The following is an 11,268-nucleotide window of genomic DNA, read 5'->3' on the forward strand; positions in this document are numbered from 1 at the left end:
CATGCCACTACACTCCAGACTGGGCAACAAGAGTGGGATTCCACCTCAAAAAAAAAAAAAAAAAAAGGAAATTCTATGGATAAGACATCTAGAAAACTTAAAAATGAGTTAGAAAATGCCTCACAAGCTCCTATGTCCTTAAGGAATTAAGTCCATGATTTTGAATGTATTCTACAGACCTACTCTCAATTGTCATAGCCCTTCCCCACTCCGTTAGTCTAATTTAACACATCCAATCACAGCACATTTGCCTGAAACTTCAGAACTTCAGAAACCTATAACGTGCTCCTGGTCTCACCGTTTTATGATTTTTATGATGTTGGGTCATCAATGAACTTTTCTACCTCGATTTCCTTTAAAAGGAGACAATCCTAGCTCTGCTGCCTGCATCACAAGATTCCGAGCAAGGATCTAGTGGAAGCTCTTTGAAAACTGCCAAGTGCTAGATATCTGCTGGTATTGAGATCATTGTGATGGTAGCTGAAATATGAAAGCAGGAAGGTTAAGTTAGGGAGTGTCATCACACACCTAGAAATGATGAATTAAACCAAAGCAAGGAAAGGGAAAAGGAGAGAGAGAGGTTCAAAGTCTATGTCCCATAGATAGTCTGTGAAGAGGCGTGGACAAAAGTTCCTGGAGTCGCTAGCGCAACCTGAGGGTCAGAAAGACAGAGGCAGGGTCGCAACCTCGGCAGCAGGTTCCAGAAATCAGCCAGACCCTTAGATACCCAGGAAGGAGCTTGGGTTGCTAAAGGAACTCCCAGTGGAGAGCCGCTGTAATTAATAAACAAGATAGGTGTTCTTCGTAATACTCATTAACACCAGATTTTCCCATAGTCCTTTAAAATTGTGTCTATCTACATTGGCAGCTGGGTACGGTGGCACATGCCTATAATCCCAGCACGTTGGGACACCGAGGCAGGCAGATCACTTAAGGTCAGGAGTTTGAGACTAGCCTGACCAATATGGCAAAACCCCATCTCTACTAAAAATATAAAAATTAGCTGAGTGTGGTAGCGCACATCTGTAATCCCAGCTACTTGGGAGGCTGAGGCACAAGAATCCCTTTAAGCCTGGGAGGCAGATGTTGCAGTGAGCCGAGATCGCACCACTGCACTCTAAACTGAGTGATAGAGTCAGACTTTGTCTCAAAAACAAAACAAAACAAAAACAAAAACCACTGATCCCCAAAATGTGCTGTCCATCCACTTCTTGCCTCTTCTTGGTGAATAAGACACACCAGCTTGGAAAGCCAGTTTACTTTTTGCCTCTTTCCCTCTAAATTGTTTCCCACGTCTCTTTCCTGCTTAAAGAACCAGATCCTATTTTCCATGTTTTTTTCTGAATCCTTTTCCTTCCATAACTGCAACCTTTGACCTTTGTATTCCGGGAAGGGACCTAGCCGAAACACGTGAATCGCTAAACTCTCAAGTCTCTGCTCATGAATTAACACTGGTGCTTGGGGCTTTTCTCCACAGTCCTCCAAACTCAAACCCCTGCTCGTACCCAGTGAAGTAGGATCAGGGAAGTGGAGTTCCCTTAATTTGCTGCTCTTGAACTAAGCGACTCATGAGAGGGGTGGGTGTTTGGGTTGAGATCCGTATCAGGAGCCATGGGGCAAACGGGATGTTGAGTGTTCCGAAGCTTTGGATAACTGCATGAATATGAGCCATTTCCAGAGTGGGACGATGGCACCTCTTTGTTCCCAGGTCTGAGGAAGGAAAGGCTGTTGGGAGCCCACTCCTTTCTCTCCTATTTTACATTTCCCACCCCACTCTTAGAACTCCCATTTTGGTAAAAGGGAAAGTATTCCAGAAACAGTTCCAGAATTCATTTTGGCCCTTTGGTTTTGTTTTTCTGATTATGAAATTAGCAGTGTGTGTCCACACAGAGACCTGGACACAGATGTTCATAGCAGCTTTATTCCTATTAGGCTTTCCTGTAAACAACCCACATGACAGTCAACTGAGAAATGGAAAGACAAAAAGCAGGACCTCCATGCGGTGGCATCCTCCCCCATGGCAAAGGGACGGATATCCTGTGTATACACGATATACATGTGATACTCACTACAACGTGGATACGCCTCAAAATCATTAAGTGAAAAAAGCCAGATGCAAAAGGCCACATCTTGCTTGATCCCTTTTATATGAAACTTCCCAAAAAGGCAAATCTGTGCACACAGCAAGATCAACAGTGGCTGGGTTGGAGATGGGAGTGGAGGTTGACTGTAAATGGCATGAATGATCATTTTGCAATAATAGACATGTCTTAAAACTGGATTATGGTGATGGCTGTACAACTCTATGAAGGTATTAACGATTTCTGAGGCCAGACGCTGTGGCTCACTCTTGCAACCCAACACTTCAGGAGGCTATGAGGCTGGAGGATCACTTGGGCCCAGGAGTTCAAGACCAGCATGGGCAACATTGTGAGACCCCAACTGCACAAAAAATTTTTCAATTAGCCAGGTGTGTTGGTGAGTGCTTGTAGTCCCAGCTACTTGGGAGACTGAGAAGGATCTTGAGCCCTAGGAGTTTGAGTCTGCAGTGAGCTATGATCGTACTACTGTACTCCAGCCTGCTGACAGAGTGACACCCTGTCTCTAAAAAAGAAAAAAATTTTTTAAATTACTGTTCACTTACATGAGTGTATTTTATGGCATATACATTTTATATATATATGCACACACATACACAAATGCATTATATATATATATATAAAACATCGCAAAAAAGCAGTTTAAAAAATCATTACACCTGATCTACGTAAAAAATGCAATCACTATAAGAATATATAATCTAGGAATCAAAAATCATAAATAATCCCACTAACCCAATACAAGTACTTTAATAATCTGATTTATATTCTTCTGGATTTTTCTTTACATCTACTAGCACAAATGTGTATGCCCACATTTAAAAAAAAAAAAAAAAAAACTGGCACGGGCCTGCAGTTTCGGGAATTCAGGAGGCTGAGCCAGGAGGATGGCTTCAGCCTGGGAGGTAAAGGCTGCCGTGAGCTATGACTGCGCCACCACTGCACTCAAGCCTGGGTGACAGAGCGAGACCCAGTATCTAAAAATATATAAAGAGAAAAACGGTGTTTGTTTTGCATCTTAATTTTGTTAGCAATAAGTTGCAGACACTTTATTTACAGGTGTCTGATGTTCTGAGATCACAGAAGGTCCAGTGTGAAGACCTAATTAGCAATGGTCCTGAACCCCAACCCTGCTGACCTCCCCCCACCATCCTCAGCCATTCCTCATGCCTCCTGCCTGAGGGCAGGCAGCATCTAGCCACAGTCCAGAGAGAGAATCTGGGATTCATTTTCACAGGACTTTCTTGATGTCAGATGTAGAGTAAGGCACAGAAGTCTCAAAACAGACCTCTGTTCAAAGCCTGCCTGAACTAACATAGCAACTAGTAATAGGGAACAATAACCAAGAATTCAATAAAGAATATGGTGCAACGTCAGGTGCGGTGGCTTACACCTGTAATTCCAGTGCTTTGAGAGGACAAGGAGAGAGGTCCCTAGAGGCCAAGAGGTCAAGATCAACTTAGGCAACATAGTGAGATCCCGCCTCTACAAAAAATATAAAAATCAGCTGGGAATGGTGGGGACACGACTTTAGTTTCAGCTATTCTGAAAGCTGAGCTGGTAGAGATCACTTGGACCCAGAAAGCAAAAGCTACAGTGAGCTATTATCCTGCTTTTGCACCCAGGGACAGAGCAATACCCTGTCTCAAAAAAAAAAAAAAAAAGTACAGTGCTCTATTTTCAAAAATATCAAGGCTGAAGAGTGCATTTAGGATTGTAGGACTCGGTGAGTGTCAGAGCCCATCCTAAAAGACGACGCAGCAGGTCCCCACCTCTCCTTTCTTCCTCCATCCTCACCCTCCATGCTTCCTTCCTGAAGGAGGCCATTCGTGATTAAAATCAGGAACCGCAAAGATCAAGCAGGGAGCATTGTTTGCCAGTGAGGATAGCTGAAGTCCCAGTGGGAAAGATTTTGTTGTTGTTGTTGGATGGGATCTTTCCACACATTCACATACAGTTAACCATGAGGCCACAGCATCTGCTGAAGTCTATTTCTAGTATCATGTTGCACATTCTAGACCCCTCATTATTTGCAGTGGCCCACATTCATTCATGAATACTTGCACTTACTACTTGTTCATTCAGATAGTGATTGTGTACTTCATTTAAGGGTCAACAGAATACAAATATGACTATATCTAGGCTCTGATCCCCCAGGGGCCTGCATTCCTGGGGAAAGGAGAATAATGATAATTCACCATATGCATAAATAATGACGCAGGGCCAGGCGTGGTGGCTCACACTGTAACACCAGCACTTTGGGAGGCCAACGCAGGAGGATGGCTTGAGCTCAGGAGTTTGAGACCGGCCTGGGCAACATACTGATACCCCATCTCTATAAAAAAAAATGTAAAAATTAGCCAGTCATGGTGGGCACACCTGTAGTCCAAACTACTTGGAAGACTGAAATGGGAGGCTTAATTGGCAGGAATTATATCACATAACAAGCCAGAAAACGAAACTAGACATTATACATTATTGCTCTGGAACTGCACAGCCTGGGTTCATATCCCAGCTTTTCTCCTCACTAATCGCCTGACTTTGAGGAAATTACTGAGGTGCCTCAATTTTCTCATTTGTGAAAAGAAGATAATAACGGTACCTGCCCTATAGGATTGTTCACAGAATTGTATTAAATACATAAGCGCCCATAACCATGCTGGGCAAGAATGAGAGCTCAGCAAACGTTAAATTTAACTCTTCCAAAAAAAAATCATGCATTATACTATATGGCAGGGGTCAGAAAATCTTTTCGGTAAAGGATCACACGGTAAATACTTTAGGCTTTGGAAGCCATGTGGTCTCTGTCAAACTCTTCAACTCTGCACAGGGGAAAGCAGCCCTAGACAATACATAAGTGCATGGGTCTGGCATGTTCCAATAAGGTTTTACTTATGGACACTGACATTTGAATTTCATATAATATTCACAAATCATGAAATACTGTTCTTTTAAAAAAGTTATTTCTCAATCATTTTAATGTAAAAAATCATTCTTTACTCCTGGGTGGTGCAAAATCAGGTGGTGGGCTGGATTTGGCCTTCAGGCTATAGTACGCCAACAAATCCCCCCCCACCATCACAGGTGTCCAAACTTGGCCACTTCTGTATCCTCTCTTCTCCAGGTCCCCATCTCCTTGTTTTGCTCATGTTTCCTCTATAGGAGAAAGCCAAACTCAGTAACCACCTTTCTACTCAAGAAGAGCCCTTTCCCATTAGGATACAGGGATCACGGTCCATCTGTCTCAGGCTCTACACTCCAGGTTGAGCTCTGCCCTCTCCTTTGCAAACTAGAGGGACCAAGGAAAACGGTCACATGTGTTGTAGGAGGAAGCTGGCCTTCTGGTGGGAACATATATTTTAATGGCTGCATAGCAGTCAACTGCTTGAGTCCACCAACTTCTTTAACTTGTCCCTTGGTAACTGACATGGTTTGGATGTGTGTTCCCACCCAAATCTCAAGTTAATTGTAATCCCCAGTATCGGAGGTGGGGCCTGGTGGGAGATGACTGGATCACGGGGTGGATTTCTCATGAATGGTTTAGCATCATCCTCTTGATGCTATCCTCACAATAGTGAGTAACTTCTTGCAAGATCTGGCTATTTGAAAGTATGGCAACTCTTTCTCTCTCCTGTTCCCACCATGTGAGATGCCTGCTCCCCCTTGGCCTTCTACAACAATTGTAAGCTTCCTGAGGCCTCCGCAGAAGCAGATACCTGTGTTATGCTTCTTGTATAGCCTGCAGAACTATAAACCAATTAAACTTCTTTTCTTAATGAATTACCCAGTCTCAGACATTTCTTTATACATAAACAGCCTAATACAGTAATCAGTGTTTATACTGTTTCTATTTTGCACTATTACAAAGAATGCTACATTTTCTCATAAATCCTCAAACAACTCTATGAAAGGGGAACAATTTAACCCCATTTTACAGATGAAGGAATGGAGGCACAGAAAAATGAAGTAATTTGGCTAATCTCACATATGGTTATGATGGAAGCTGCTATTGAGACAGCCAAATGCCTAGCCAGATAAAAAAAGGGGTCTGTGATAGTTAACACTGAGTGTCAACTTGACTAGATATAAAGTATTGATCCTGGGTGTGTCTGTGAGGGTGTTGCTAAAGGAGATTAACGTTTGAGTCAATGGGCTGGGAAAGGCAGACTCACCCTCAATCTGGGTGGGCAAAATCTAATCAGCCGCACTGGCTGAAAAGAGAGACTGGCCTAGCCTCTCAGCCTACATCTTTTCTCTCATGCTGGATGCTTCCTGCCCTCAAGCACGTACTCCAAATTCTTCAGTTTTGAAACTTGGACTGGTTCTCATTGCTCTTCAGCCTGCAGATGGCCTATTGCAGGACCTTGTGATCATGTGAGTTATTACTTAATAAACTCCTCTTTATATATATATATATATATTCCATTAGTTCTGTCCCTCTAGAGAACCCTAATACAGGGTCCCTGGAGAATCTCCGACCTGCCCCACAAGTGTTTACATCAGATGCTTTTGTGCAGATGAGGGAACCTGTCCCAGGCCTTGTCTGAGCCTGCCCACATGTGCACTGGGGAAGGGGTGTAGCCACCAGCAGTGGGAGGAGCCTAGCCTCTTCAGTTCAGTGGCCTGGGATTCAATCTGTGAGGTAGGGGGCCTATTAGCAGGACTCCATCTTGTTTTGCTGAGTTTTTTCTCTTTTCTTCTTTTCACCCAATAAAATCCTGCTCTACTCACCCTTCAATGTGTCTACATGCCTAAATTTTCCTGGTCGTACGACAAGAACCCGGTTTTGGCTGAACTAAGGAGCAATATTCTGCAACACTATGACCCTACTTCCAGGATACAACTGACTGACCACCAAGAGTGGTCACTGGAGCCAAGATATCGTTACTGTAGTAATTCATTTCCTTGTATTACTTAATTGGTCTATAAGCAGGCACATGGCCCATGGTAAGCCAATCAGGGTCCTTTTCCTAGAATTTTAGAACTGGAATTAGGAAACTCTTATAATTCAAACTCAGGTCTACTAGCAGACTTTTGGAGAAAAATTCCTCCAGAGTTTTCAAAGAGAAGGAAACCAGGACAGGGAGAAAAAATGGAAAAGCCATGAGAATCTTGAGGCACTCAAGGCTTGGTTCCAGGTGTTCCTGAGGCCCAGCTATAACCCACTCTTTCCAGAAGCTAAGTTGTTTTGTAAGAGTCCATAGTATATATTTAATCAGTTACTTTTAAAAGTGCTTTTATTTCAAAAAGATTTCCTTTCACTTTTACCTGAGAGAGTTCTAACTACTTGAAGTGAATTAATCACCTGGTGGTACTGTAAACATTGTAACAAAATTGCCCAACAACACGAGTGCTATCTCACTTCCATTAGCTCCAGCTGTGTAATGAAATGGAAACAAACTTGGTAAAAACAACCCTTTAAAATCATATCCATGACAAATGTTTCTGTACTAACTCCTTTAGGAAGTACAGACTTCTATTTTAGTGGAGTCATTTATTCTCATCTTACCCAGAAACGTTAAGTGTTTAAGGTTGTTTTCCACAGCATATCACATAGGCCAATAATGCATACTAGCTAGACAAATAAGACAACTTTCTCACTAAATGCAATCCTTTCAGGAAAGAAGTGCCAAAATTTTGCAGTGATGAGTTGATAATCCACCACTACACATTGAGGGAAAAGTTTTAAAAGGTTAGGCTGAAATAAATTTGTTTCTGGGGAGTGAACTAGAGAGACTGATAAATCCACTTAACAAACCTTTCTCTAAAAGGGGACTCTCAGGTGCCATGGCTCACGCCTGTAACCTCAGCACTTTGAGAGGCCAAGGCAAGAGAACGGCTTGGGCAACATAGGGAAATCTCACCTACAAAAAAAATTTTAAAGTAGAGCCAGATATGGTGGCTCATGCCTATGATCCCAGCATTTTGCGAGGCTGAGGCAGGAGGATCCATCGTGGGCAAGAAGATCTGTAGAGCTCAGGAGCTCGAGACCAGCCTGGGCAACACAGCAAGACTTTGTCTCTATAAAAAGCCCTAGCCAGGCATGGTGATTCATCCCTGTAGTCCCAGCTACTCAGGAGGCTGAGGTGGGAGGACTGACAGAGCCCAGGGAAGTCAAGATTGCAGTGAGCCGTGATCGCACCACTGCACTCCAGCAGGTGACAGAACAAGACCCCTGTCTAAAAAAAAAGCAGGCAGGGAAGGAATATCATATACTCCAGTTAACTTTCCAGAAAATTTTGACACACTCTAACTTGTCGCCCATGCCACACATTTACATAAAGTGCTAACCGATTTCAAGTATTGGGCTGAACTGACAACCAACCATTCAAGGCTTCAAAAATACCCACTTCATATATGCCTGAACTTAAATGAGAACCATATGTCAAGGAAAAAAAGAGAAATGAAAAAGATGACAAGTTTATGAAATTCTTTTTTTTTTTTTTTTTTTTTTTGAGGCGGAGTTTCACTCATGTTACCCAGGCTGGAGTGCAATGGCGCGATCTCGGCTCATTGCAACCTCCGCCCCCTGGGTTCAGGCAATTCTCCTGCCTCAGCCTCCTGAGTAGCTGGGAGAAATTCTTAAGGCAATATTTATTACATTAACTTTTTAACCCTCAAATACATATCTGCTATAACAGATGATCATGTAAATTATTTTATTCAGTCCTTTATACACAAACACAGAAATCATATTGGTTTGCTTACCCATAGTGTTTCATTATTCTATTCCTTAGCATGTGCAAATCCCTCACTACAGCAGATGCAGAGTATATTAAATGAGGAATATCGTGAAAATGTATTGTCAAACTTTAAAAATACATAAAATTTCAGAATTTATTACATAATAAGCTTTGAAATCCTGAAGTAGCTAAAAAATCACGCTTTGTCATTTTATTACTATAAGCTCTGCGATACACGTGCAGAACGTGCAGGTTTGTTACACAGGTATACGACTATAATTTTAAAGTTACATGAGGAGAGCTTTCATTCCATTGGTATAAAGGTACTTTAATTGATAAAAATTTTACATGCATAACAAGTTACTTGAAAGATGTATCAGCCAGTCGGGTTGGCTCATGCCTGTAATCCCAGCACTTTGGGAGGCTGAGTCGGGTGGATCACTTGAGGTCACGAGATCGAAACCATCCCAGACAACATGGTGAAACCCTGACTCTACTAAAAATACAAAAATTAGCCGGGCGTGGTGACACACACCTGTAATCCCAGCTACTCAGCAGGCTAAGGCAGGAGAATCGCTTGAACCCAGGAGGCAGAGGTTGCAGTGAGCTGAGATCCTGCCACTGGACTCCAGCCTGGGCAACAGAGCAAGACTCAGTACCAAATAAATAAATAAATAAATAAATAAATCTGTGTATCGGAAGGTATAGCTAAAATATGAAACTGATTACAGCCCCTGGAGCGTAAACGTGGTTTAAGAATCAGGACGGCCTTAAACATAACCTACTCATAATCAGATGGCAAGAATGACTTCACCTGGAGAACTTAGCTCTAAGAGCTGGATGAAATCACAACCCTCTAGCAACAACCTCCTAGATCCATGTCTTACCTTTTACTCCACTGTCAATGTCATTTTCCCCAATTACAAAAATAAAAAATGGAAAGACACAATACTAATTTTTTGTCTCCATAGGATGTGGCAAAATGAGAAATATCAATTACACTTCATTTTCAAAGGCGGTCCACAGCGGAAACACTCGGACCTTACACTAAAGTGAAATTTTCCAGCAGTCACAAGATCCACGAGTTCTTTCACAGCCAACTAATCAAAAAGTAAGAGAAGCGACATGAAGCTGCGCCCAAACGGCCAGGAATGGGACCTAAGGCGTCACGAAACTTCCCGAGGACATTATGGGTTTAGAGAAGGCCCCACAGAAACCCTCAAGTGGGAAAGTTACGTCTCCCGGGTCTTGGGGTGTCAGGCATCCTGAACCCCGAGGGGCTCGAGGCGAGGTGCCCCCCGGCCGGATTCGGGACCAAACCCACCCGCCACGTCCTGAGCTCCGCGCAACAAACCCGCAGGCCGAGCGGCGGCCCTTGGGATCGTGTTTTCTCGACGCCACAGGAGGGACAGCGACCCTGAGAACTTAGGCCTGGCAGAGGCCGGGAACCAGGCAGGCGCGGGTGGGCGAGGAACGCAGACGCCGCAGGAGAGCGCGGCCCAGAGGCCCAGGAGAGCGCAGCGGAGCCGGCCCGAGTCCGGCCGCCATCGTGGACGCTTGCAGCCGTTGACGGTTCCCGTCGCGGCCCAAGAGACGGCGGCCACGGAAGCAGAAAGAGCCCAGCCACCCTCGTCACGGCCCGCACGCCCGCCTCACCTGGACTTGCTCACCCCATTCTCGCCGATGATGAAGCTCTTCAGAGTGCAACACGTCCTGGTCCATCCTGACCGCGCTGCGCTCCGAGCCCAGCGGACCACCATGGTGCACCTCACCCCTTCGGCAGCAGGAGCTGCCGCGCATGCGCGCGCTCCAAGGCCGCACGCACCCAGAATCCCCCGCGTCTTCATGAAAGGCGCGTTCCTACCCTGCGCAAGCGTAGACGGGGAGCGCTGGGGGGGGGGCAGCGTGGGCTCTAAATCCGCCCCGACCTCAATCCAACTCTCTTTATGTCGTGTCAGTAGGAGAGGACCGAGTCAGGAGAATATCAAAGCTGTTTTATTTCAGCAAATGCTCATAATAGCTGCATTGCAGTGGGAAACGCACTGTGCTTGAAGCAGTTTACCTTAAATTTAGGCACATAACTGCCTTGTCATACTACCCAGCCTTCTGAGCCTTTCTCTATCTCAGAGAGACACGAAGGCTTCTTAGAACACCTGCTTCTTATTGTTATGAAGATTAAATGAGTTAATTTGTGAAGACAGATTGTTAACCACAGTGCTCTAGAAATAAGGTGTGATCAGGTATTAACTTGCTGGCTTCCACTGTGGTAGAGTGGAGAGCACCCTTCACACGTTAATTGATCTTGAAAGGGAGGTGTAGACTTCAGGTAGGTCAGGTGCATATAAACTTTCAGTAGTGCAACTTCAGACCACCTCTTCCTCCTCGTAAGAACTGCTGCTACACTCTGCAGAAAGTGTATGTCTACACCTTGCCTCTTGCATTAAGTTGTAAATCTTAGTGAAGGTACCAAACCTCATTCATAATAC

At 44.2% G+C, this 11,268-nt stretch overlaps 1 long non-coding RNA gene across 4 annotated transcripts in view; it reads right to left on the bottom strand.

Annotated features, from left to right (window-relative positions):
- Positions 1–10,596, bottom strand: part of LOC116545961 — a 34,736-nt gene extending 24,140 nt beyond the window's left edge. For 2 of the 4 annotated variants that reach the window (XR_004266528.1, XR_004266529.1), the window contains exon 1: positions 10,439–10,596. This is a non-coding gene — a long non-coding RNA (uncharacterized LOC116545961). The remainder of the gene's footprint in view (positions 1–10,438) is intronic. The other 2 variants (XR_004266525.1, XR_004266527.1) reach the window with 2 other exon arrangements.
- Between the last annotated feature and the right edge of the window lie 672 nt (positions 10,597–11,268).

Source organism: Sapajus apella, unplaced genomic scaffold (assembly GCF_009761245.1).
Source record: "Sapajus apella isolate SASKATOON/1434 unplaced genomic scaffold, GSC_monkey_1.0 scaffold457, whole genome shotgun sequence".
Taxonomy (NCBI): Eukaryota; Metazoa; Chordata; class Mammalia; order Primates; family Cebidae; genus Sapajus; species Sapajus apella.